At 43.7% G+C, this 24,273-nt stretch overlaps 1 long non-coding RNA gene across 1 annotated transcript in view; it reads right to left on the reverse strand.

The window, feature by feature from the left end:
- Positions 1–24,273, reverse strand: part of LOC142496555 (uncharacterized) — a 132,016-nt gene that overhangs the window by 3,849 nt on the left and 103,894 nt on the right. The window contains exon 2 of the long non-coding RNA XR_012802055.1: positions 12,401–12,488. This is a non-coding gene — a long non-coding RNA (uncharacterized LOC142496555). The remainder of the gene's footprint in view (positions 1–12,400; positions 12,489–24,273) is intronic.

Consider the following 24,273-nt stretch of genomic DNA (forward strand, 5'->3'; position numbering starts at 1 on the left):
TACAAACAGAGAGGCAGACATTCTTCAGAGCTGCATGTTATTAATTGCAGATCATTGCCCTGCCCCAACCCTTAAACCCAACTCAGTCCTACTCCTGGGTAGGAGGAAGAGACTCCTCTCCTATAACTTAATTTTGTCTCAGAACTGGACTGACTCTCAATTTGGGAGAATGTCAGGATTTATAATCTTTGGGGAGTGTCTGTAACTCTGACTCATAACAAGCCAGAGCTGGATACTGATAGGCCCTCACATAGAGGGTGTGTTCCAATCAATATCCACCCCTCAGATTGACATCCTCAGAAGTTGCTAGACCCACTGATTACATCATCCAAGGCTGTAAAACACACACAGGCCTACAGAAGGAATTAACTTTTCCACTGTCTGCACTAACAGGACTGACACTGGAAAGGCCCAGGAAAAAGAAGTAGCTGCCAGGAGGCTAGGCTATGCAAACAACTGCACAGACGGGAGAAACATGTTTGAATGTTCCCGGCTGTGTAGCTGTTTATTCAAAATACACACGCACGTAAATATTGTTGTCTGACTGTATCACCCTGTAATGTTGTGTGTGTGTGTACAGTATACTCTGTTTGTCTCTGAAGTGTCAGGCTCCTCTGCTGCCACCCGGTAGTGGTGTGCTTCAGCCTGCTGGACCTCCCACGTGTCTTCCTCCCTCAAAGCTACCTGGGCCCTAAGCCTCCGGATCCTCAGCCCCCCTCCCCAGGCCATACTGGCATCCTTCCCCCAAACCCCCCCTTACCGGCACCCTCCGCGGGTCGTCTGCAGCAGGCTGTAGTGGCACTCGAGCCTTAACATGGCCTCCTCAGCCAGGATCCTCAGTCCCCACCCCAGGTACTGAAAGCCACCCGGGCCCTATGCCTCCAGATCCTCAGACCCCTACCCCAGGCCCTACTGGCATCCTCGGCCCACCCCGCCTCCCCCCAGCAGTCACTTGGCTCGGCCTGACCATCAGCAAGGTATGTCTATTTTTATAATATCAGTATGTATTTTTTTATTTTTTATATTTACTTGTTTTTTTTAAATATGTATTGGGGGAGTGGGGGATTTTTACTGTGTATTGGGGGAGTGGGGGATTTTTACTGTGTATTGGAGGAGTGGGGGGATTTTTACTGTGTATTCAGGGGGATTGAGTGAGAGTGGGGTAAATGCTGGAAGGTGGGGGTGAGTGAGAGGAGAGGAAGGGGGGACGGAGTGAGGAAAAGAGTGAGTAAGTGAGATGCAGGGGAGAGATATATATGCGTGGCGGGAGGGGGGGTGAGTGAGGAAGAGGGAGTGACACAGTGGGGAGAGAAATACATGGGAAGAGGGTGGGAAATAGAGGGAGCTCGTGAGGTGTGAAATGAGGAGGGCAGGGGTGTCTAGGGATGGTTGGGGGGGCCCGGACGTAACTCTGGTCCTGGGCCCCAGGAAATCTGTCTGCCGCCCTGCTGGTGACCTAGCTTTAGGATCTCTTGGCAGCATACTTTTTTTTAACCTCATGCTACAGTACATAAGACCATGAGGTACAGTTCTAATGTGTGAAACAAATTGCACTTGAACTATATTAATAAAAGGGATCTCTACAAACACCCTTCAGCTAGAGTTAAATGTGCCGGCCGTGTCTCTGATAAAATCCAAATAACGAATGGCACTAGACAGGGCTGTCTCTTATCCCCTCTACTGTTTGCAATCTCAATAGAGCCTCTGGCAGCCACTATTAGACTAAATCCCAACATCTCAGGGATAATCGTAGGTAAAGTTAATTACAAAATTTCCCTATTTGCAGACGATGTGTTTTTGACCCTAACATGCCCCTTAATATCCATCCCGAACCTCTACCAATCTCTTGATGACTTTGGCAAAGGATCGGGCTTTAAAATCAATCACACTAAATCCCTGGCATTGGCGTGAACATGCCCAGTGACACCGTCAAGATTCTCAAACTTAATTTGATTTCTCATGGCAAACGCATTTTATCCCCTGTCTCAGAATTAATGTTACAAAATCATATTAAACCATATACAAATGTAATTATCCGAAACTAATTAAAAATCTGAAGAAAGATTTGGAATCCTGGAACAAATACAATATCTCATGGATTGGCAAAATAATATGTATTAAAATTAATCTCCTTCCAAGCATATTGTATTTTTTACGCACCTTCCCCATTAAGATACTACTTAAGATCTTGTGGATCTCCAATCCTGCATTACCAAGTTTGTATGGAACAAAAAACGTCCAAGAGTCAAGAGAGCGGTACTATATATGCCCACAGGGTCGGGGGGTTAGCCCTCCGCAATCTTCTGAAATACTATCAGGCCTCCCAGCTAAGTCAACTAAATGAACCGGCTGTTAGCTCTAGGAAGAAGCTGCATCAGAGTGTGTATATAAAGTCCATATATGCCATGGCAAAGAAAAAGGGTTAAAGGCACTGTGATAGGAGGTAATAGGGATGTCAACTGAGGGGATAGACTCAGTATGAGGAAAGAACCGCTATGTGGTATTAAGCGTCTCCTGGGCAAATTAACTGCAACCATAAGATAACCCCTTGTTAACAATAACCAGTGTGGAGTATTCACGTAACTCACTATGTAACCATCTTTTCTCCCAGCTAAGTCAGCTACTACTATGGAACTCGGATCCGCAATCCAAATGATGGATAGATATAGAGAACGCTGTGTCCAAACCAGCGGACATCAAAACCTTTTAATGGCTAACCAAATCCAATAGGCCGCCAAACACCCTATCCCACCCAGTGATTAGACACTCTCTAACACTTTGTAACTCTGAAATTTAAATTCAAACTCACAACAGCTTTCCCTTATGATCCCCTGCCTCCACTTATTTGTAAACACTTTATAGACATCGAGCTCTGGAGAAAGGTATGATATCCACCCTGTACCATATTCTAATTACCTCTGATGCAGGTGGAAAATGTCTCTATATGCTGAAATAGGAGGAAGAACAAGGAGAGGTCCTCGAAGACTAAGACTGGGCAGATATATGGGAAGCTGCTGCAAAAATCTCGATATGCACTGTGGTAAAAGACAACTCCTACAAATTACTATTTCGCTGGTATATGACACTGGCTAGGCTCCACACAATATTTAACTCTCAATCACCATCCTGGTTTAGAGGATGCGGACAAAACGGTTCGATGTTACATATTTGATGTAGATGCCCAAAACTGGTCCCCCTATGGAAGCTCGTCTTCCAACTTATCAATAGGTTGTTAAATGTTAAATTGAGACCCGATCCATGGGTTGCCCGCCTGGGAAGACCAATTCCAGATTTACCGCGAGCCTCAGCCAAGTTGATTGCCCAGATCATGTCAGCCGCAAGATGCTGTATCGTGGCGTCCTGGAAAAAACAGGAGGCTCCCTCTCTGACCATGGCTAAACGTAAAATATGGCATATCCTGTTATGGAGAAACTCACTGCATTCCTGAGAGGGAGCTTGCTTACGTTTTCCCAAATCTGGGATCCCTGGTTTGCGGGAGAAGTGGGACAAGGAGTCAATAGAGACTTATCCTTTATATAGAGAGGAACAAGCATTCCCCCCCGAGGTTGTGCTCACTAAGCCTGGACCAATGAGCATTTCTTATAGAATATCGGTACTGGAGAACAGACATGTTAATAACCTAAAGCTGATGGAGTCCAACCCCCCCCTCCGCTCCTCCTCCCCTTCCCCTAAGCATTTGTCTGGTTTGTTTAGTCTTTAAATGTGTTAGTGATAGTTGTTGTTAATTTAACCCCATCAATACGGTTCAAATTTGACTGAAACATTGGCTAGATTGGCCCGTATGTTATTTAATGCGAAAACTGCTAGGTGAGGCCCTGAATGTTCCCCTTTTTATTTTCTGTATCCCATTGAAAACTGCAAATAAAATAAAGTTTGAAAAAAAAAAAAATGTAAATAACTTAAGAACCAGAGCTAAAAGTAATGTGGTGAAGCTCTGGGGATACCCAGAGTTTAAAAAAAAAGTGAAAGAAAAATATGAAGTATGTGGGATTGCTGCTTTAATGATCGGCGCAATACCACCTTCCAGTTGGGTTTGCTTTAGAAAATATGTTAGCAGAGGCGTCAGCAGAAAGAAAATCACTACCATTCACTTACTGTAACTACTGGGCATCACGCGAGATAAGGAAACTCACCTCTGCTTCTGTTGTTCCCAGCTGGATGTATAACTTATACAACATGTCTTTTTCCCCAAGCTAAATCTTCAACAGTTTGGTACCTTTGGGCAGATTGTGTGAAAATGCTGAAAAAGCTGCTTGATCGATATATAGAATCAGATGTGTTCTATGGATGTAACCATGGTGAATTACCAAGGTTGAACTAGTTATTAATTAACTAATTAATTATTAGTTGTTTCACAGCTGTTAAAATTGATTTGGGCTAGTCCACAGAACGGGATAGGAGGCTGTACAGAAAGGAAAACCGAAGCAAAGATTAGCAGACCAAATTCAGCCGGCTGTAAGATTGCTTCTTCCACCTAAAAAGCTTGGATATGATGAAGATACATCCTTAAATCAATTGACAAGATTGTCATCTGTGACAAACTCAGGAGAAAAACAAGTCATTTTGAATGTGTCACTCTCCTAGTCACTACACTTCCTCAGAAAACAATCTTCCTGTGATAGAATTTCTGAGCCATCCTGCAAATCCTTTTTCTTATATTTAGGGAACGTTCTGACTGTAACCTGTTTAGTTTCTTCCATCTCTTCTTGAAATGACTCAAATATGCATCATTATTCTCTGCCAATTAAATATGATCATTAAAAAAACATGACAAGATTTATAGGGATAAACAACAAGCAGTAATGGCCATTTACTTAAATTAACATTAATGATGAGGGTGGCCGATGTTTTGGTGCCAAAACTCTTTACTGTTTGGTTGTAAAAAATGTTTAAGTTTTGCTTTTTTTTTAAATGATTATTATTGAAAAAAATGTTTTTTGCAAATTTGGTTGAACGATCATTTTCTATATAAAAAAAGAGACTTTAAAGTGTGTTGCAAATTTATTACATACAGAAATAAACAACAGTACACTAACAGTCCACAAGACAATAATACATATTATGTAGAAAAGAGGTGTCTAAGAGGGGATATGATAACTATATACAAATATATTCGGGGTCAAAATAAAGAGCTATCAAAAGAACTATTCTTCCCAAGAGCAGTACAAAGGACACAGGGTCATCCCTTAAGGTTGGAGGAAAGGAGATTTCACCAGCAACAAAGAAAAGGGTTCTTTACGGTAAGGGCAGTTAAAATGTGTAATTCATTACCCATGGAGACTGTGATGGCAGATACAATAGATTTGTTCAAAAAAAGGTTCAACATCTTTTTTTTTTTAAAGGTATACAGGGATATACCAAATAAGTAAACATGTGAAGGATGTTGATCCAGGGAGCAATCTGATTGCCAATTATTGTAACCAGGAAGGAATTTATTTTTCCCCTTATGAGATATAATTAGATAATGTTCAGTGTGGTTTTGTTTGCCTTCCTCTGGATCAATATACTCTTAGTACTAATATAGGATAAAGTATCTGTCGTCTAAATTTAGCATAGGTTGAACTTGATGGACTTATGCTTTTTTTCACCCTTACTACTATGTAACTATGTAACTATGCATTTAGTGTGGGTACCTGTTTAACTAGAGTTTACCTTGATGTGGTTAGCAGGCCTAAATCATTTTTGATCAAACGATGCAATCTAATGACTCTTTTATTTAAAAGACAGGATCAAAAATGTATAATTTCACTAATAAATTGCAAGCCAATTTGAACATGGTCCTTGTATTTGTTTTCCATAAATGTATTGCCAATTATCTTTCCCTAGCAGCACTCCTAAGGCATCGAAATATGTATAGTATTACTGATGTAGTTTGTTACATGAGTAGATTTTGAGCACACCTAGTTCTGTTTTGCTAAATTGTTTTTTTGGAGATGTTTGGCCCCTCCTTTTAGGTTTCCGCTCCTTGCCAATTCTCCAATTAGCAAATAGGTATAAAACACACTTATACAGTACAATGTGGTTGTCTGACGTTCTCTCTCTACATGAGACGGTTGTGAGTGTCGGAGACTGACATAAACAAGAGAAGTGTTACACAACATTGTATTACCTTTCACTACGGTACTTGTGCACTCCCAATTATTCCTTCAGAATGCTATTGGAAATTGCAGGTTTAATTGCACTGAATCGCAGAAAGTATAAATGCTTAATTCATTTAATCCTTTAGACACTTTCACATATTTCACATTCCATTGTTTGATCCTTGCTTGCTATCTTCTCTTGTAATAGTAAAGATGTCTAGTGCACAAGACAATAAGAACTATTATTCATTCAGTGTGGGTACCTGCTTAAATGGAGTTTGCGTTGATGTGGTTAGCAGGTTTAAATTATTTTTTTGATCAAAAGCTGCAACCACACGACTCCTTTGTTATAAGATTTAGTATTGAAAACAGTATAAATTCACTACTAAAGAGCAAGCCAATTTTGCACAAAAGAACAGTGTTTTTGTGGTTAACAGAACATTAATGCCCATTTTTATTAAAATAATTGCCATGTTAGTTTAAAAATTATGCTATGCTAGTCAGCATTCTGAAGTGCCTTTTTTGAAAGATAACATGTTGTAGAAAAAACCCATTTAACCCAAATGATCAATTTCTTTGTGTTCGTAAAACATCCCATATTAATATTCACAAATACTCTGCTTTCAGTGGCAACGGCAGAAATGTTTGGAGACCCGTAGTGTGTATGTACAACTTGTGTGTATGATAGTATGCATATAGTACCACAGTTTACACAGTGCTTTACGAAATGACAAGTCAAGGTAAATAAAGCAGAAACAATGAGGATAAGTGTGAATGACAACAGACAGGGAAGTACTGTCTCAAAGAGCTTACAATCTAAGTGGCATCTTCACGGTTGCATAATGTAAGAGCTTAAATATCTAATGTCCAAGCTATAGTAAATTACCTAAATAAGATGTGAGGTGGGGGGTGATTTCTAGTTTTTAACAAAATGTGAGCACAGGAAAATTCCTTTTTTTGACACCTCCAGTCAATGGAACCCTCTTCTTTTTAGTTATTGCAGTAGTAGTGGACACAAGGGAAGGGTTCTCAATTACATTGAAAGGGTAAGATACATTGGTAGTCTATTAATCTATCATTATGTATCAGACAAAAACTTAGAAAAGAGGAAGACATCTCTGTAGATGGCATCAGAACTCCCAGATGCCATGTTCAGTTGTGTGTTATTGAACACTTAACTTTTAATAAGGAACTTAAAAAATATGGCACATTTAGAGCACATGTTGGCCAAAATAAAGTAAAAATATGACCCAGTGTTAGTGTGATTGCTTGGTGTAAATTAGTTCCTTATTAAAAGTTAAATAATTCACTCTTCAACCAGGAAACTTTTTTTGTACCTACAGTGATTTCTTTCTGTTTTCTAAGGTTTTTGGCTAGTGACAATATATCTTTTGAGCACCTCCCATCCATACATTGATATATTGTACACTAGCTGAGCAAGGGTGTCTGTGTTGTTAATCTTTATGTAGCAGACTGTAAAATACAGGGGTGAGATTGCAAACGTTAGCTTGAACAACTGGGCCATCGAACCCACCTGCCAGTTACTTATTCCCCATTGTCAGAAACAGGGGCAACAAGGAGAAGAAATTAGGAACCACAGGCCCGGGTATAACGGCAACTGAACGGGCTTTGAGGAGAAAGTTGCACCCTCACGGGTGCAGTGAGGGTGCGCGGGTGTTTACACAGACTATGGGATGTTCTAAAAACAGGGAGGGGAAAGTTAATGGGGGGGGATACTCTGAGGTATATGTGTGATAAATGATCAACCAACAAACAGAACAGATAAATGGTGATCTGAAATATTGATCTAATGTGTAAACACAAACTATCCCTGACGAAGCCACATCACGTGGGGAAACGCGTAGGAGGAGCCAGCATTGTGTGGAGTGAATACAGAGCAAGCTGTGAGAGCTGTGGGAGGAATATCTTGCTATCCGCTGCAGAGCAGGCTGATCAGCCTGCTACCTATCCATGCTATAATCCGGTGATTCTGAAGAGGAACAGGGGGGGGGGGGTAATTTAGAAACATCCAGGACGTTTTCATCTGACGGCGCACGCCAAGGAGACCCACGGCCCCCGCCCACTCACGGAGGCAGTGAGTCCCAGCAGTGCATGCGCCCGATCCAGCTCTGTAGCAGGAACTGTCCGGTGTTAACCCCAGAGAGGAAGGATCACGCAGGAGCTGACAGCCAGCAGCAATCAAGACAGCAACCTCACTTACAGGCAATCTCTGATCATTACACACTTTTACCAGTTTAGTCTATGTGATATATCGCAATATCACTCATAACATTCATTTATGTTTTAATTCTTGTCCGTGCACCTGCAGTGCATTTTATATGTATCATTAACATTTTTATCAGACACCAAAGGTGAATATAAAGTTGATTCCACCTGTTATTGCGCCTCCACCTAATTTCTTTTTCTGAACGGGCTTTGAGTCAACAAAACTAGTGTTTTGCCATCTGTATGGGTTATATTCCCAGCAGTGTTTACCTAAATAGTGCATTCCAAACAACCAGGACAAATGTAACAACTCCTACGATATAGTGAACATTAAGTGTGTCTATAGCTTATTCTATGGATTAGCTTTCTCTGGACTCTACGATCAGGTACTTAATGACATGCCAGTGGGACTTAGGCTACGTTTAAAATCTGTCTGCTGTGAAGCATTCGTTTCATAATGCAGAGGCAGAGACTTGCGTTTCAGTGAAGAATGAACAGCAATCTTCTTTATGCTGCATTTGTTACAAAGACAAATGGGCCAGATTGCTAAAATCATCCAAATTCTTACACGCAGCAAAGCAATGCCGTTGTCATTGAATCAGAACTGTTACTACCGAAATACAGCAGTGCAGTGATGTTTGAAAAAGGTACGGTACAAATATGTTGGCTATTATGAAAAATGCTTAGGATTGCTCTTCTGAGTAACGTAATTAATAGGAATGTAAATTCGGGGTAATGTATGATCGGTAGCTGAAAAATGCTTCTTAAAATGGAGTGTGCTTAAACGTAAGATGCAATAGCAGTATTTTTGTGTTACTTAAGGCAGCTTAATAAAAATTAACTATTCAAGACTCATCTGTGCTTTTTGCATCTATTCACTGACTAGTTTCATTAGGCAACACATTTGCAAAGAACTTGTAGCTGTGACAAACACAAAGTGTGTTCATTAAGTCACTGCTCAAACATGAGCAACGGTGAACGTTGCCAGATACATACAGTACCTGTCCTTCCATACATGATCACATGAGGAAGCGTCAGGGGGGTAATGGGCATGGTGGGGGTATAACAGGGTAATGGCCTGAGGGACAGGGAGCATAGTAGACAGAAGCACGTGGGTTTACCTGGGGCCCTTGCATGGGCCTGCTGGAAGAATGATGGTCGGTCCATAGGAGGGCCCAGTTAAGGGCCTGGGGAAGCAAGGGATAGATGGGCGCTGGCCAGCAAAGGTCAGGGCTCTTCTTGTCGATTGTCCTGCAGAAGGAGGGTCCGGGCAGAAGTGCAGACTATAAACTGTAGGGTTAACGGAATGGGGGCCGGGTCCCTTGACTGACCAGCTTTTTTTCAATAAAGTTACATTGAAATGTCTATACTCGCCTTACAATCGAACTCCGCATATTTTGTTGCTCCTCAGTAAGGCAGCTACAAAGTAGCCGCTTGTGCATGTGCGAGCGCTACTGTGTTAATAGTTTATACAGGATTGAAGCTCCTTTGAATCCTGTGTTAGGCCTCGGCCATGTTACCTGCTGGCGTGCTGAGGCGCGCTGAGGCTCAGGGAAAGCGGGTGCTTTCCCTGGCCTTAGTCAGAGCATGGTCCGGGGGCGGGCCAGTGACGTCACGGAGCTGGTTCGCCTCATTGGGCGAACCGCTCACGTGACCGGCCCTGCGCGCCGCAAGCGGGGACATTTAAAATTCTGGTAAGACCTACGCTTCCGCGCGCTTGCGGAAGCGCAGGTGAGCCCCTACTAAAGCTGCTCTAATTGCGGTTGTAGGGGCTCAGTGCTGAGCGGGAGCGCGCCTCAGCGTGCCTCCGCCAGCAAGCAGCAACCATGGACGAGGCCTTAGGCTGAGTCCCCGCTGGCGCTGAGCGGGTGTTGCTTGGCGCGGTTACTTGCATATATATATATATGCAAGTTCCGGCTCACCGGGCACACACGCTCGGCGCTTTTGTAAATAAAATTTTTAAACTTTCCCGCTTGCTCAGGGAGCCGCAATTGCGCCACCCCACCCCCCGCGCGCACGTGCGCAAGTTGCAGGACACCCGGCGCTCATGCTCTAAGCATGAGTGCGCTCTGCGCCAGCGGGGACTCAGCCTTAGGCTGCGTCCACGCTAGCGCCGAACGTGCTGTGCGTGCGGCGATTGCCGCTTTTATTTCTTTGAATATTTATGTTGACGTCCCTGTTCACGCGGCGCAGACGCACATGCTCTCCCAAGCCCAGCGATTGGGGAGACAAAAAAACCTGAGTTTGAAGCGCGCTCAACATGCCCTCTCTCTCGCGCTTGCAAAATAGACAGGACACCCTGCGCTCATGCTTGGAGAGTTGGTGACGTCACTGCTCTCAAGCATGAGTGCAGTCAGCGCCAGCGGGGACCCAAACTAACGCAGCAACACAGCAGGTGGAATATTACATTTTTTTTACCGTTAGCAGAGGCTGGAATCAAGGGGTCGCCTTATATTCAGGGTTGACCTGTAGTCGGGCAAATATGATATATACTTGTATCTGAGAGGTTAAAGAGTAGCGTTTACCAGTACTCCCTGTTGTCTATGCAGTAAAATAGGACCAGCATTTTAAAATGTGTAGGAGAAAAAATGTAAATGTCCAGTCTGGAAAATTAGTCTAGAATAGCAGAAACTGTGGGTTCTGATCCAGTACCCCTAACTCACAAGGTGCCCTAGGTTTGTCAGTATAGTTCTTATGAAAAATCCTTTGTGCTTGGGGCTCTCTGTCTCCAGCAAAACCCGTATTTCATGGTTCGGAATCCGCAAATGTGTTGGGATTTTTAATCTGTCTGTTGCTTTTTAGTGATCGAAAAAAACTAAAAAAATAAATCTACCTTTTTGAGACTGATCCGCAGAAGTCTGTGGCTGAAAGGAGCTTCTCATATCATTGAAAGATCAAAATGGTAAATTAAGAATAACATTGGAAATGGTAGAAAAATATTCTAGCACTACTCCTCAGATGATAACACCATCACCCCTAAGAGAACTTCCCTTCCCTTTTCAATAACAGCATTTTCATAAAAACAGCAGGCTAGTGCACAACAGGAGCAAGTATTCACTGCAACTAACATGTACAGTGAAAGCTAATTTACTACCAGATACATATATTACAATGTACAATAGGTAGAAGAAAAGTATCAAACCAGAATAGTCATTTAAAGGCTCTAGGGATGTAGACTGTTAAGAGCAACGTTTGAGATGTTCTCATATCCCTATAATGTATTGATGGTATTGCTCCCTTGTGATAAAGAATTCCCCACTATTCACTTTAAATTTGGGAACAGAGCAATTCAATCCCCCTTTTTGAAAGTGAAATCTATTGATTTCTTACAGTTTCTGTAACCACGGGTTTGGAAGTACTGCAGTTATATTTGGTGAACCATAGAATAAAACTGCTATAATCCGGACTAATCTGACATAAGGCATGTACTGTACTGTATATACTGTATGTCATATTGCAATATTAATAGAAATAAATCTAAATAGTACAATTCTTTAGGGATGGCATGCCGGCTAAGGCTGTTGATTAAGATGTTGCATTGATAAATACTGAAATACAAGTGTATATCAAATAAAGATCCCTTAGCCCTGCTAGCTTGTTTGTTTTCTAAAGTTATTGCAATCCATTAAGGTCGTCAGTGCTAGTGCAAAATGTGCCAGTGTTCTAATGGTTGGTGCCCATTTCACTGGAATTTCCCAATGCTTGGGACATATGTAGATTCTACTTAGGCCATGAATTCCCGTACATTTTAGTTTCCCTGAAACGTCAATAAATAAAGAACATTTTCCCCTGGGCGCACGATGCTCTGTTTTAGAGGTTTTAACATCATGGACTGCTGCTCTATGTGATTTAAAAAAAATATATATATATATATATATATCTTCATTCAATGTACACCTTGAGAGTCTGGTAGATAGTGCCACGTAAGTGCTTTAATTAATTCTGGAAGTAGGAGAAAAGCTCGACGGCACTCAGAATCCACGTTTATTAGGTGTCTGTTACAAATATACAAAAAGAAGCATATTGGTGGGGGGTGGGATTAAGAAAAAGAGGGATGTGAGTACACCACTCACCAAATCAAATGACTGATCGTACAACGTGTAAACCAAGGGTGGCCAACCTGTGGCAGTATGTGGCCCTTCAGTGCTTCGTATGTGGCCCCTAAAGGAAGAAAAAGAAAACAGGACTTGGGGCACCATACTGTAGAGACATGGAAGAGGAGAAGCCAGAGTGCCTCCTAGCCGATGCATCTTCTAGGCTCTTATGAACCTGCAACCCCTTGTGGGCTCCCAAGCAACACAGGGTACAGCGAGTATACACCCTGTCTGCTGAGAGCTCCATGGGGTGCTGGTTGTGGAGAATGGAAGAGCAATGTAAGGACAGTCACCCCACTGCCCTCCTCCTCCCTCCTGTCACCCCCCAACTGCACCATCCTCCCTTTGTCCCCCACTGCTCCATCTCCCTATGTCACCTCCGCTCCTCATGCATCATACCCTCTCCCCCTCCCCTCTCCATCTTTCACTCCCTCCACGTGTCACCCTCTCTTCCCCATCGTCCCCATGCATAAACCTCTCTCCTCCCTTCCCCTTTCCCCCACTTGTACTCTGGGTCAGGTTATGTCCTGTGTCATTGTGTAGTGCCGCAGGCTACATACTCTGTCAGTGCCGTGAAGTAATACTCTGCACTATATACTGACGATGAGTATAACTTGTTTGAACTACACTCTGACACAGAGTACAAGCTGTCCTCTCTTATCTGACGGAATGTGTCCCGCAAACCGCCGTCGGTTAATGGACTGTCGGATTGCGGGTCCATGTTAATTGATGACAGTGACTGTTGGATAAGCGGGTCCGGCATTGGATAATGTGTCTGGCGGACTGCATTATGCAGCGTCGGATAAGGTATCCGTCGGAAACCGGGACGTCGGTAAGCGAGAACTCACTGTATGTAACCAGAAGGCACTACACACTGACACAGTGCATAACCTGATGGCACTATACACTGACACGGTCAGGTTACGCTCTGTGTATTAATTACATTTTTCATCTTATTGTGGCCCTTTGACAGTGAGATAGGTAAAGTCTGGATCCAACTCCCAGTCAGGTTGGCCACAGCCGCGGCAGAAATATGGATACATTCCAGAAATAGAGTGAGAATGTCTAGCAACAGTACCACAGAGCCTATGTGGAGAAGTATTTCTTCTCTTTCCAGTATGTATAAAACACTTTGTACAAGCAGTCCTCGTTTTACAAGGCTTCGTTTTACAACGAATGGCCTATCCAACGCTATGCAATGCATACCTATGTTCATATTTACAAAACGGCTTATCCAACGCTCTTACAACGCCTTGCAAAGTTGTTTGTGTATATAATATATACAGTATTATACTATATTATATATTATATTTTTATATTATATATTATGTAATATTATATATATAATACAGTATATGCACTATATAATTTATGTGTGTGTTGCATATCTTATTGTCTGCGTAAAATATTTTGTGTATTTTAGCATTAAAAATGCCTTCAGGAACGGAACCTTTCATTTAAACAGTGTTCCTATGGGAAAACGTGTTTCGCTTTACAACGTTTCGCTATCCAACGCCATTTTGAGTAACGCATTGTGTCGGATAACCGAGGACTGTCTGTAGTTGAAAACCTTATGGAGAATATTATTATAATCACCACCAAGGGCCGGAGACTCTGCATTATAATCAGTGGATGCCTCCTATGTAAGGGTAAGGAGTCCTGGGGAAACCGCAATAAACCCAGCCAGTGAAGACAGGTAGCGCGGATCCCCTCTCCTCGAACGAACCGATCCTGGAGGAAATAATCAGCTTGACCATCGGTCAATGTTCAATCCCGAGAGTTAATCCTGTAAGTAAAAGGAGATCAGGGGAGAGAGTACTCACGGTTTAGTGGTGTAAAACTCCATTGGCGTGCTTCCTGCTGTGATGATCATGGTAATCATAGAGAGATTATCCACTGAGGTAAAAAGATTCCAGTGCACTGCATTCTTTTCACATCTGTGCAAAACAGAAAGTGAATCCCTGCGCTTCTCCCATAGGGATAGCAATCAATGGGGAATATATATATGTATGGTGTAAATACCTATAAGAAAAAAGGAGACTTTTGGTATACATCTTTTGATCAAATAATGCCAAGCCTGCTAACCACGTCAAGGTAAGTCTCTTTAGCAGGTCCCTACGCTAAATACATACTAGTGTTATGTGAAATAAGCCCAGAAAGGGTTAAAATATCAAAGCATATGCTTGTATAACCTAGTGCAATTAAAAACTGGTATATACCAGTACAGATACTCACATGTAAGTGAAGTGGAATAAGGGGACCTTGCTAGGAGATTATATACCTAGAAGAGGAGGGGCTGGCCTGCCACAAACTGCTCAATAAGCAGTTGCAGGTGATTGGCTAAATATATTCAATTACACCATAGTAGTGTTGCCCTCTAGGAGCGTGCTGCAAAGGATTAAAGTCGGGACCTGCTAAAGAGACTTACCTTGACGTGGTTAGCAGGCTTGGCATTATTTGATCAAAGGATGTATACCAAAAGTCTCCTTTTTTCTTATAGGTATTTACACCATACATATATATATATATTCCCCATTGATTGCTATCCCTATGGGAGAAGCGCAGGGATTCACTTTCTGTTTTGCTCATTTGTATGGCCATTTCCTTCACTAGCTGCATGCTCTTTACATGGAGAAGCGCACTGATTATATTTGTTTTACATTCTTTTCACATCGATGAATATTCTCTCTACGATTACATGTGTAAGGGGGTCACCCCCGGTTCCCCTGATCTTCCTTTGCCCCCTAGAGGATATTTGGACTGGGGCGCTCCCTAGATTTCGTGGCTTAAAAAGTTGTTGTAACGCCTTACTCTGTTAAAAATAATAAAATATACAAATATGGTTTTGTGTTTGTGGTGCAAAAGAGTATATAGAAAAACATATACTGGCCCTTTTTGCTGGTTTTTGTGGTTGCTGCTTGACCTTGGAGAAGGGAATCCCGTGTCCTTCTCAGCGTGGCAATAGTGGTGTGAAGATGGTCAGCGCGAACCTCGTGGACCTCACGAATATGGTGAATCCGGATGAAGTATCAAGGGAAGAATAAATGAGAATAAAACACAATATTAGTGTATAGTGTCCCCATGTGGGGGATGGGGGGAATGGGGGGTGGGGGGGGGGGGGTGGGAAGGGGGAGTTGTGGGGTGAGGGAGGAGTGGACGATGGAAGGATTGATAGTGGGTTCCCACTAACTAATCATAGAGTATATGGATCCAGTGACTCACACGGGCTTGTGTGGTGTCTCTCCCTCAACGCTGACTGGAGTGGGTTAATACAGACTCATATACTGGAGTCTCAATATACATAAAACTCACACGGCCTGATGTGAGTCCTTGCCCTCAGAGGGTGATGTCCTGTATAGATGGTGTTTTGTTGTTGCAGCAGAGTTGTCCCCCAATGGGTGTGGTGTGTGGGTGTCTCCTCTCCCCGTATCCCAAATGACCAAAAAAACGGAAGGTGTGCAAACCAAAATAAATTGAAGGTCTTTAATGGGTTAACAGTGAAGACATGAGCATACACTATGCATACATGTTGTGGTGCTTTAAAAGGTATAAAACAATATATGACACAATGAACTGGACAGTAGATGATGCACTGAAGCAAACACAAAAAATAGACACTCACACTAAACGAATTTACTTGCCCAGCATCAACCGCTCGAAACACTCCTGCACGATTTCCTCCTCCGTTCTTGCTCCCACTGGCGCGTCCGGCAGCGGAACCGGAAAGGGAGATCTGTACCGGATGTCTTGCAGTGTGCTGGGTCCCTCTGTCAATGAGCTCCGGCAGGGAACTACGCGTTTGTGTCATTGTGTCATATATTGTTTTATACCTTTTAAAGCACCACAACATGTATGCATAGTGTATGCTCATGTCTTCACTGTTAACCCATTAAAGACCTTCAATTTATTTTGGTTTGCACACCTTCCTTTTTTTTGGTCATTTGGGATACGGGGAGAGGAGACACCCACACACCACACCCATTGGGGGACAACTCTGCTGCAACAACAAAACACCATCTATACAGGACATCACCCTCTGAGGGCAAGGACTCACATCAGGCCGTGTGAGTTTTATGTATATTGAGACTCCAGTATATGAGTCTGTATTAACCCACTCCAGTCAGCGTTGAGGGAGAGACACCACACCAGCCCGTGTGAGTCACTGGATCCATATACTCTATGTATTCTGTGATTAGTTAGTGGGAACCCACTATCAATCCTTCCATCGTCCACTCCTCCCTCACCCCACAACTCCCCCTTCCCTCCCCCCCACCCCCCATTCCCCCCATCCCCCACATGGGGACACTATACACTAATATTGTGTTTTATTCTCATTTATTCTTCCCTTGATACTTCATCCGGATTCACCATATTCGTGAGGTCCACGAGGTTCGCGCTGACCATCTTCACACCACTATTCCTTTGCCCCCTGCCTTACACCTGTGGCAGTGGGGGAAGGGGACGGCGGCTTCTCCCGGCGGGCACCACCATCTTGGTTGCGGCGCGAGGTTCGCGCAATGCGCAGAGGTTGGCCAGGGTAGCGGTGGCTATCGCCAGTGTGCCGGAGCTCTGGGAGGTGGCGCAGTTAAGCGTAGCGGCGGCCATTAGAGCGTCGCACATGCGCAGTAAAGATCGCGCACGCAGTCCCAATAGGAAAGAGCTGTGCCAAGGACTACAATTCCCAGCAGCCTCTGGGGACTGCACTTTCACCCTGGTGACAGGCAGCATTGAAGCCAATAGAGCTGGCAGATTCTCATGCTGCAAAGTTGCAACAATGTTGTGTGCAGACGGTTTTTGTCAGTTGGATCCAGGAAGAGATTGGGGAAGGTAGTGTACACAGAGCAGGGCTCTGCTGTACTAGGCCAGAGAAACCCCAAGCCCCAGGTAGGCCCCAACTCCCCACCAGTTAGTGGGTAATTATAAGGGACGGCCCGAGATAGGGACGCTGCCCTTAGTGTCAGTGTGCTGTCTTGTCAGGGTCATGGCTGTCAGTGCCGTGAGGTCTGACAGGCAGGCACAGTGTTGTGCAGCACGTTGGCTGCAAGCATCCAGTGGGTCACAGCTTGTTGCTGCAGGCGCTGGGATCAGTTAGTTAATAGTGAGGTAGAGGGGACTTGGGTAGTACGGGAGGAGGTAGTGTGGGTGCAGGGGGTCAGGGACCCCTGCATAAGATAGGCTACCCCATAGGCCCTAGGAGTTTTCCCCAAAGCCATTACAGGTTGCTGTACTGTAGGGACGGCCTGTAGTATAGCGTGTGTCACATAGTGCCAGTGATAGACAGGGACACAGTGGACGCTGCGTTCCTGCTGAAAGGAGACTTGGGCTCAAGTCTACGCCCAGAGAGAAAGACTATTTTCAGGGTGGGACCGCCCCTGGCGGACCCCAAGCAAGGATTCACCGGACCGGATCAGACGGGATCCCAGAACGACAGACCCTTTGTGAAGTTCCTTGCAGGCCGAGTGCAGCAGCACTCGGCAGGTACTCTATAAGTGCACCAACAGATCATAACATTATCTCTCACATAGTGGCAGCGCTGACCACGGGACAAAGGGGTTGGGCTGTGGGCACCGTGTGGGGATGTTATAACGTGGTGATGTTATAAAGTATAAGTATGATGTTATAGTATTCTTTGTTCATTCAGTAAACCTGTTATACATGATACTGGTGTATCTGGTTTCTGAGTGGGTTCCTATGTTAGGGTCATTCTACATTCCCATAGAATCCTACATAGGTGGAGGCGCTGAAACCAAGAACGTTCCAGAGGATTCACCCCAGGCTCTCACTAGCGGAGGCTCAGGCCTCCTGTGAGCCTGCAGGTATACGCACCACACCTGGTAACACCGTATGTTCTCCGCACCCACACCATATCTGCGATTGGGGGGGGGGGAACACCCGTTACACATGGATAAATGTTCCACACTCAGTTCTCTCAAGGTGCTTCCTGCAACTTACTGACTACCTCATGGGCTGGGAAGTGACATTGTGTTATCTGTTTAATACTATGGAAGGCGTTGTCCTGGTGTCTGACATTGGTGCTTGGATTGCAATGTCCACCCTCAGTCTATATATTAAGCCATTAATGTTCTTACCACACAATGCAGTTACTGCTTTTTAGTGCTTTACTACCATTGTTACTGTACTTAAGACTTTCCCACATTGGTGTCTTTGTAAACATCCTAAAGTTACACAACTCTGGACTGCCTGTTTCTTCAGCAGTTGTCTCATGTAGAAGTTATACATGATATATCACCCATAACCTGTAACGTGGTTTACCTAAATCCTGTTTTCTTTTTGTTCTGACCCTCCTTTCAGCCTATTCTGAATGCTTTGTCAGACTGTTCTGACACTTCTAGGTCATAAAATGTTGTAAACCCAAATGTGTTTTCTCTGTAAACTATGAAATTATAGTTCAAGAAGAATAGCAGTGTGTGTCCAATGGATACCAAAAAGTTAAATATTTGTTCTCGCTTATACAGCTGTATATACTGGTGGCTAGGGTTGCCAGGTGGCTTCTCCAAAAATACTGGACACAATGGTGAAAGGTGTGATGCGCTCAAGACACACACACACACATCCCTCTCACCTTTCTGCGCTCCATGCTGTTTCCTTCTCTCCTTGGCCCCACCCCCTGGCTCCTGACACTTCCTCCTGATTGGCTGCATTACCCTGCAGCAGCCAATCAGGATGGAGGAAGCTGGCCATCCCCCTAACAACAGCCCCGCTCGGGGAAATCCTGTGGCCCCCCAGCTGGTCAGGTCACTATATCCAGAGGGGTAATACCGGACACATACATGTCCAGTATTATCGCTCATATTTTACTGGGCAGAGTATCCAAATACAGGACAGTTCGATTCAATACTGGACACCTGGCAATCCTGCTGTTGGCACCGAATAAAAATGAATACAATCCAGAATAGCTTAAATCTGTATTCTTGATATCTCCCTTTCAATAATCAGTATGTATTGATAGTTGCAAATGCTCTTTAAATCACTTCTGCAGAAAAACATAAAATAAGTTAAAGTAGCCATATCACACATGGGGGGATATTCTAGCAACTGCGAGTTTGTCATTGCCAAACCACGTGGTTTGACATGGTCATAATTGGCGGATTAAAACTAGCCAAAAATCTGTATTGTAAATTGCATAGTTTAAACCATATCTATAAAAGTGACAAACCTGACAGTATAGCAGCTAGAACGCCCGGATTGTATTTGCTTATGAAGTAGAGTCCGACGTGGGTTTTGCTGAGATATGGGTGTTGCTCTCTCTCAGCAAAACCCATATTTCAGGCTCTGGATGGAACATGTAAAAACAATCTCGCCACTCTGAAGGAGGCGAGATTTTTTTTTTATTAGAAGAGTTTTTGCATTTTGCACTTAACAGAGCAACTAGAATTCTGCTCGTTGAGTCTAGGCGCAAAGTTCATCTCTCCTGTCTTGCCTTCAAATTCTTTCTTGGCAAGCTACCCGCCTATCTGAACAAGCTCCTCACCCCTACCACATGCAGCAATTATCATCTGATATCTGACTCCAAAAGACTGTTCATGGTCCCAAGGTTCAGCAAAGTATCCGTCCGCTCCTCCTCTTACCGTGCACCCCACAACTGGAACAGTCTACCGGAGACTTTCACAGCCACCACCAGGTTAAGTTCTTTCAAAACTAATGCTGTCTCACATTTTAATCTGGTCGGTAACTGTTACATATGCCTATAATATATATTATTTGTAACTGTGCATGCAATCTTGTATATAATGTTTAACCCTGTTCACTTATGTAACTATGTATTTGTAACCATGTATTATTTGTCATCATAACTCTGTGCCCAGGACATACTTGAAAACGAGAGGTAACTCTCAATGTATTACTTCCTGGTAAAAACATTTTATAAATAAATAAGTTGTGCAAAACGCACATTTGTGCCTTTTTGGTAATTCCGCTCGGATTTGCACAGCCGCAGTGAAAACGCTTCTTTAAAAGCGTTTTCCGCATGGCTTGGACATGTAAGAAGGGTTTACAGAAAAGGAAAGCACACCAATCAAATCAGAAAGGGCTCTTTTGACACCTATTTGACACACATCACAGATACTAGAATAGACCCCATAGTTGTTGCTTCTTTACTAGTATTTGAGGCAACGCATAAAGGATAAGAATGGTAACTGGGAGTCATTGCAATAATTACTGGAAGACTAATAATGTTTGTTTCCGTCTCTCGACTGTTTTAGACAGCTGGCTATGTGTAGGTTTTTATTGCAGAATGATAATTATCTGAGGGAGTAGAGGAGATTCGGAGATGGTGCTTTAGTAAAACTTCTCACCAGGTATAAGAAAACACAATGTTAGCTGCTGAAACAAATAAGTTCCCATGCTACCGAGAAAATAAACAGCGAAACCATTGAGTTTTTAATTCACAAACACTGTACAAAGTGGAAGCACTTAAGTTCAGTATCGACATTTAACAGGGGATTCCTAGATCAACTGCAGAGCACGCCTTTGTGACCTTTATTTTTTAAAAGCAGATTGCCTCAAGGAAATTGAATTTAGTTTGTGCAATGCAGTATACGTTTCATTAAGCTGTTTCTTTCCAAAGAGAGTTCATAGGAAAACAACAAAAAATAACTTGACCTTAAACGTTTAAAACACAGCTGGGTACTCGCCAAAATGTTCTCATCTGGATGGATCTGTGACGTTCTTTACTAAGAAAAGATTTCCCAACTTGCAGATGAATAGGGGATGAAAATGCTTCGTAGTTGCCAATTTTCCAGGGGTTATGGGGCAGTTTCCACATTTGATGCCACTTGTCTGTTTTCTCCAGGAAAGGGATAGTAACAGAGGAAATAAAGGTGATAGGGACAAAGAAACAGAGAGATACTGAAATAAATGTTTTAAAGATGCAGTCCCTCCTTAGACCAAAGTAAATAAAAAGCAGCGCAGTGCTTAATAGGTTAGATGCAACTGATTTGCATCTTTAAACAAAAGTATTTTTAACAAATGTTTCAAATGTTCGTTGTAAACAAATGCTTTGTGTATTTTTTATCTATCAATGTTTATCTAATGTCTTTTGGGTATACGACTGTCGGTCCTCAAATCTACAGGCAAGGGGACTCCTAATGTCTACTGAAGACCGGACATGGATGGAGTTTAGTCGAGATAACGCGTGACGAGAGCACAGGCGTCACGTGACCAGGAAGTATTCAGATCCTAGTACTACGGCCAGGGCCGCTTTATACATTATGCCGACTAGGCACAGTCCTAGGACCTACAAACATTTTAGGGCCTACAATATTTCACTTGGAAAAATACCTAAACAAAAAAAATATCACAAAATAAGAGAAAACAGCAAATTAAAATGCTTTCGAAGTATCGATACCTTTAAATATCGAAACAAAAGTATTGATGCCATATATCGCTAGTATCGAAAGAAACAAGCAAACGATGAAATTAGCTTAAAAATGAGTAAAAATATCGGGCACACAGGCCTCTAGAAATAAAAGTGCAGGATAAGGAAAAAAGGGAAAACTGAGAGCGTGGAACTGGAGGCCAATAGACAAAATAAAAAAAACCTTATTGAAACAAGCATGTTTCAATAAAGTTTTTGTTATTTTTTCTATTGACCTCCAGTTCCATGCTTTTTGCTGTGCTCTCAGTTTTCCCTTTTTTCCTTATCCTGCACTTACCTGTGCATGCACGCCGCTGCTACCGGATGTCTTTGATTCACCAGCGGTTGATTTTGTGAGTACTCCAATAATTGAACTGTATGCTGCGTTATTGTTCGTCACTAGGGGATTTGGTCTGGCATTGCGGGGGTCTGCTGGTTCCCTTCGGGGGACCACATGATCGCCGTGGTCAGCTTTTCCCTATACCTATGTGATTGCTTACGGGCTTCATTTGCTACAGTTACAGCTATCCGCTTTATACTCAGGACTCCGGTACATCAAGGGTTAAAGTGGATGCCTCCGTGTGATGCACGCGTTTCTACTGGGCTAGTAGCGCCACACACTGAGGTTTATTTCTCTCATTGCTACTAGAAATAAAAGTGCCTAGGGCCTACGAAGGTCTTAAAACGACCCTGACTACGTCGGTGAGGGCAGTTGCAAGCTGCTCCAGCATAAGCGATATGCTCACATATATTTACTTGATTGTGGCATGCATTATGCATTATGTATGCCTTCATGGACACTAAGATTGAAGTCCCATTCATGGGGAGCACAAACATGTGAATAAAAAAATACAAACACAAAATAGTGCAATATGTCTCTCAATTAGGACAGGTCAGACTTTCAGTAGCCTATATGTAGCCATGCCACCTGTGGCTACTAAGCTGCCCTTGTACTGGCAGTAAGTCCTGGTAAGAGCAGGCCTTGCCAGCAGTCAATATAGGTTTTCCCCACTCCTTGGTACTGTTCTGATTTACCGTGGGAGACGGTGACATCAGGCCTGAGCATGTCCAATTGTGGGACAGACCTGGTGCCCTCCTCCTGGCTGTACTTAAGGGCAGCGCCGCCCCAAATTGAGTAGTGCCTCTCCCCACTGAGAGAGGCAGGTTGCACACAGGGATTCTGAGATTGGGGCCTTCACTGTTCCTCTTCCCCTTGGGGAAGAGTGAGTGTGAGCCTATACCCTAACTTCTGATATGGGAGTCGGGAAGAGCTAGGACAGCTGCAGGGGCCCTGACCTGCAGTGGTTGTCCGGGGACAATCATCCAGTGGATAGCTGATCCTGAGAAGCTGTAATTGGGCAGACCACTGCTGTGTTGTGGGGTATTCAATAAAGACCGTTCATGTTTGCATATACCTCCTGCCTGGTGTGTGATCTTACTGGGAGGAGAGGGAATAATTATACCGTAGGAGATCACCTCCATTCATCTTGGAGCCTGCGGCAGATGGAGGCGTTCACTACTAGAGAACCATGTGGGTAATGTACCCCAGAAACCTGATCCTGTGTCCTCACTACCATCGGCAGACAGCTCAGCCCTCCTGTTACCAGCAGGTATCATGCACCACATGACTAGTAATGGCCAAATCTCCCACCAGGCGCGGGAAACACTGTTACATATAGAATGTGTACTCACATACTCTATGTTCTTTATAAGCATATCCAAGAATCAATATCGTTTCCTTGTGCGTCTGGAACGTGTGATGACCTTTGTAAAAAAATAATAAGACGTCCAAATAGTGCAGACATAAAAAAAAATTATCTGGTGATGTAATAAAATTTAACACACTCACATGGTGTCATAATATAACAGGCATATGTATGACAAGAGATAGAGTAGTCGCCGTCCGAGACCCTCAGCATTCACCTCGCTCGTGTTTCAGACAGTTATGGGAATTGCACAGGAGAGGAGCAGGGACATAACAAGAGATCAAAGCTGATATGTAGGGAGGGGCAGATGAGTGAAGGTTTCTGTTGGGGCAAAAACAACCTACGTGGGGAGGAGGAGGCAGGGAGGTGTGGGCGGGAGCAAGTGTGTATAAGGTCAGCATTCTATGAGATATCAACAGTCAGTAAGGGAGAGAATTAGGGAAAGAGAAAAGGGGTGGTGATGCGCCTACCGGCGGACCACTGCAGCGGTGCTGTGGAAGAAGAGCGGCTCACCACCGTGATTTGGGCCTGCTACAGATCGACATCCCTCACCAACAAGCGCTGGTGCGACCGGAGCAGCGGAAGAGTCCCGCGGCCGTGGCGACTCCCAGTGCGGCGGAGGGACCTCCGGAGACGGGACTGGAGGAAGAGGAGACCATTGCAAGCTGGCAGAGTGGTGAGGAACCTCCTTACTCCCCACAGGCTCCAATGGAGGCGGCCGTAGTGAAGGTCCCAACCAAGGCCCAAGCAGAGCCGAGAAGCGTTGCGGG

Source organism: Ascaphus truei, chromosome 6, assembly GCF_040206685.1.
Source record: "Ascaphus truei isolate aAscTru1 chromosome 6, aAscTru1.hap1, whole genome shotgun sequence".
Taxonomy (NCBI): Eukaryota; Metazoa; Chordata; class Amphibia; order Anura; family Ascaphidae; genus Ascaphus; species Ascaphus truei.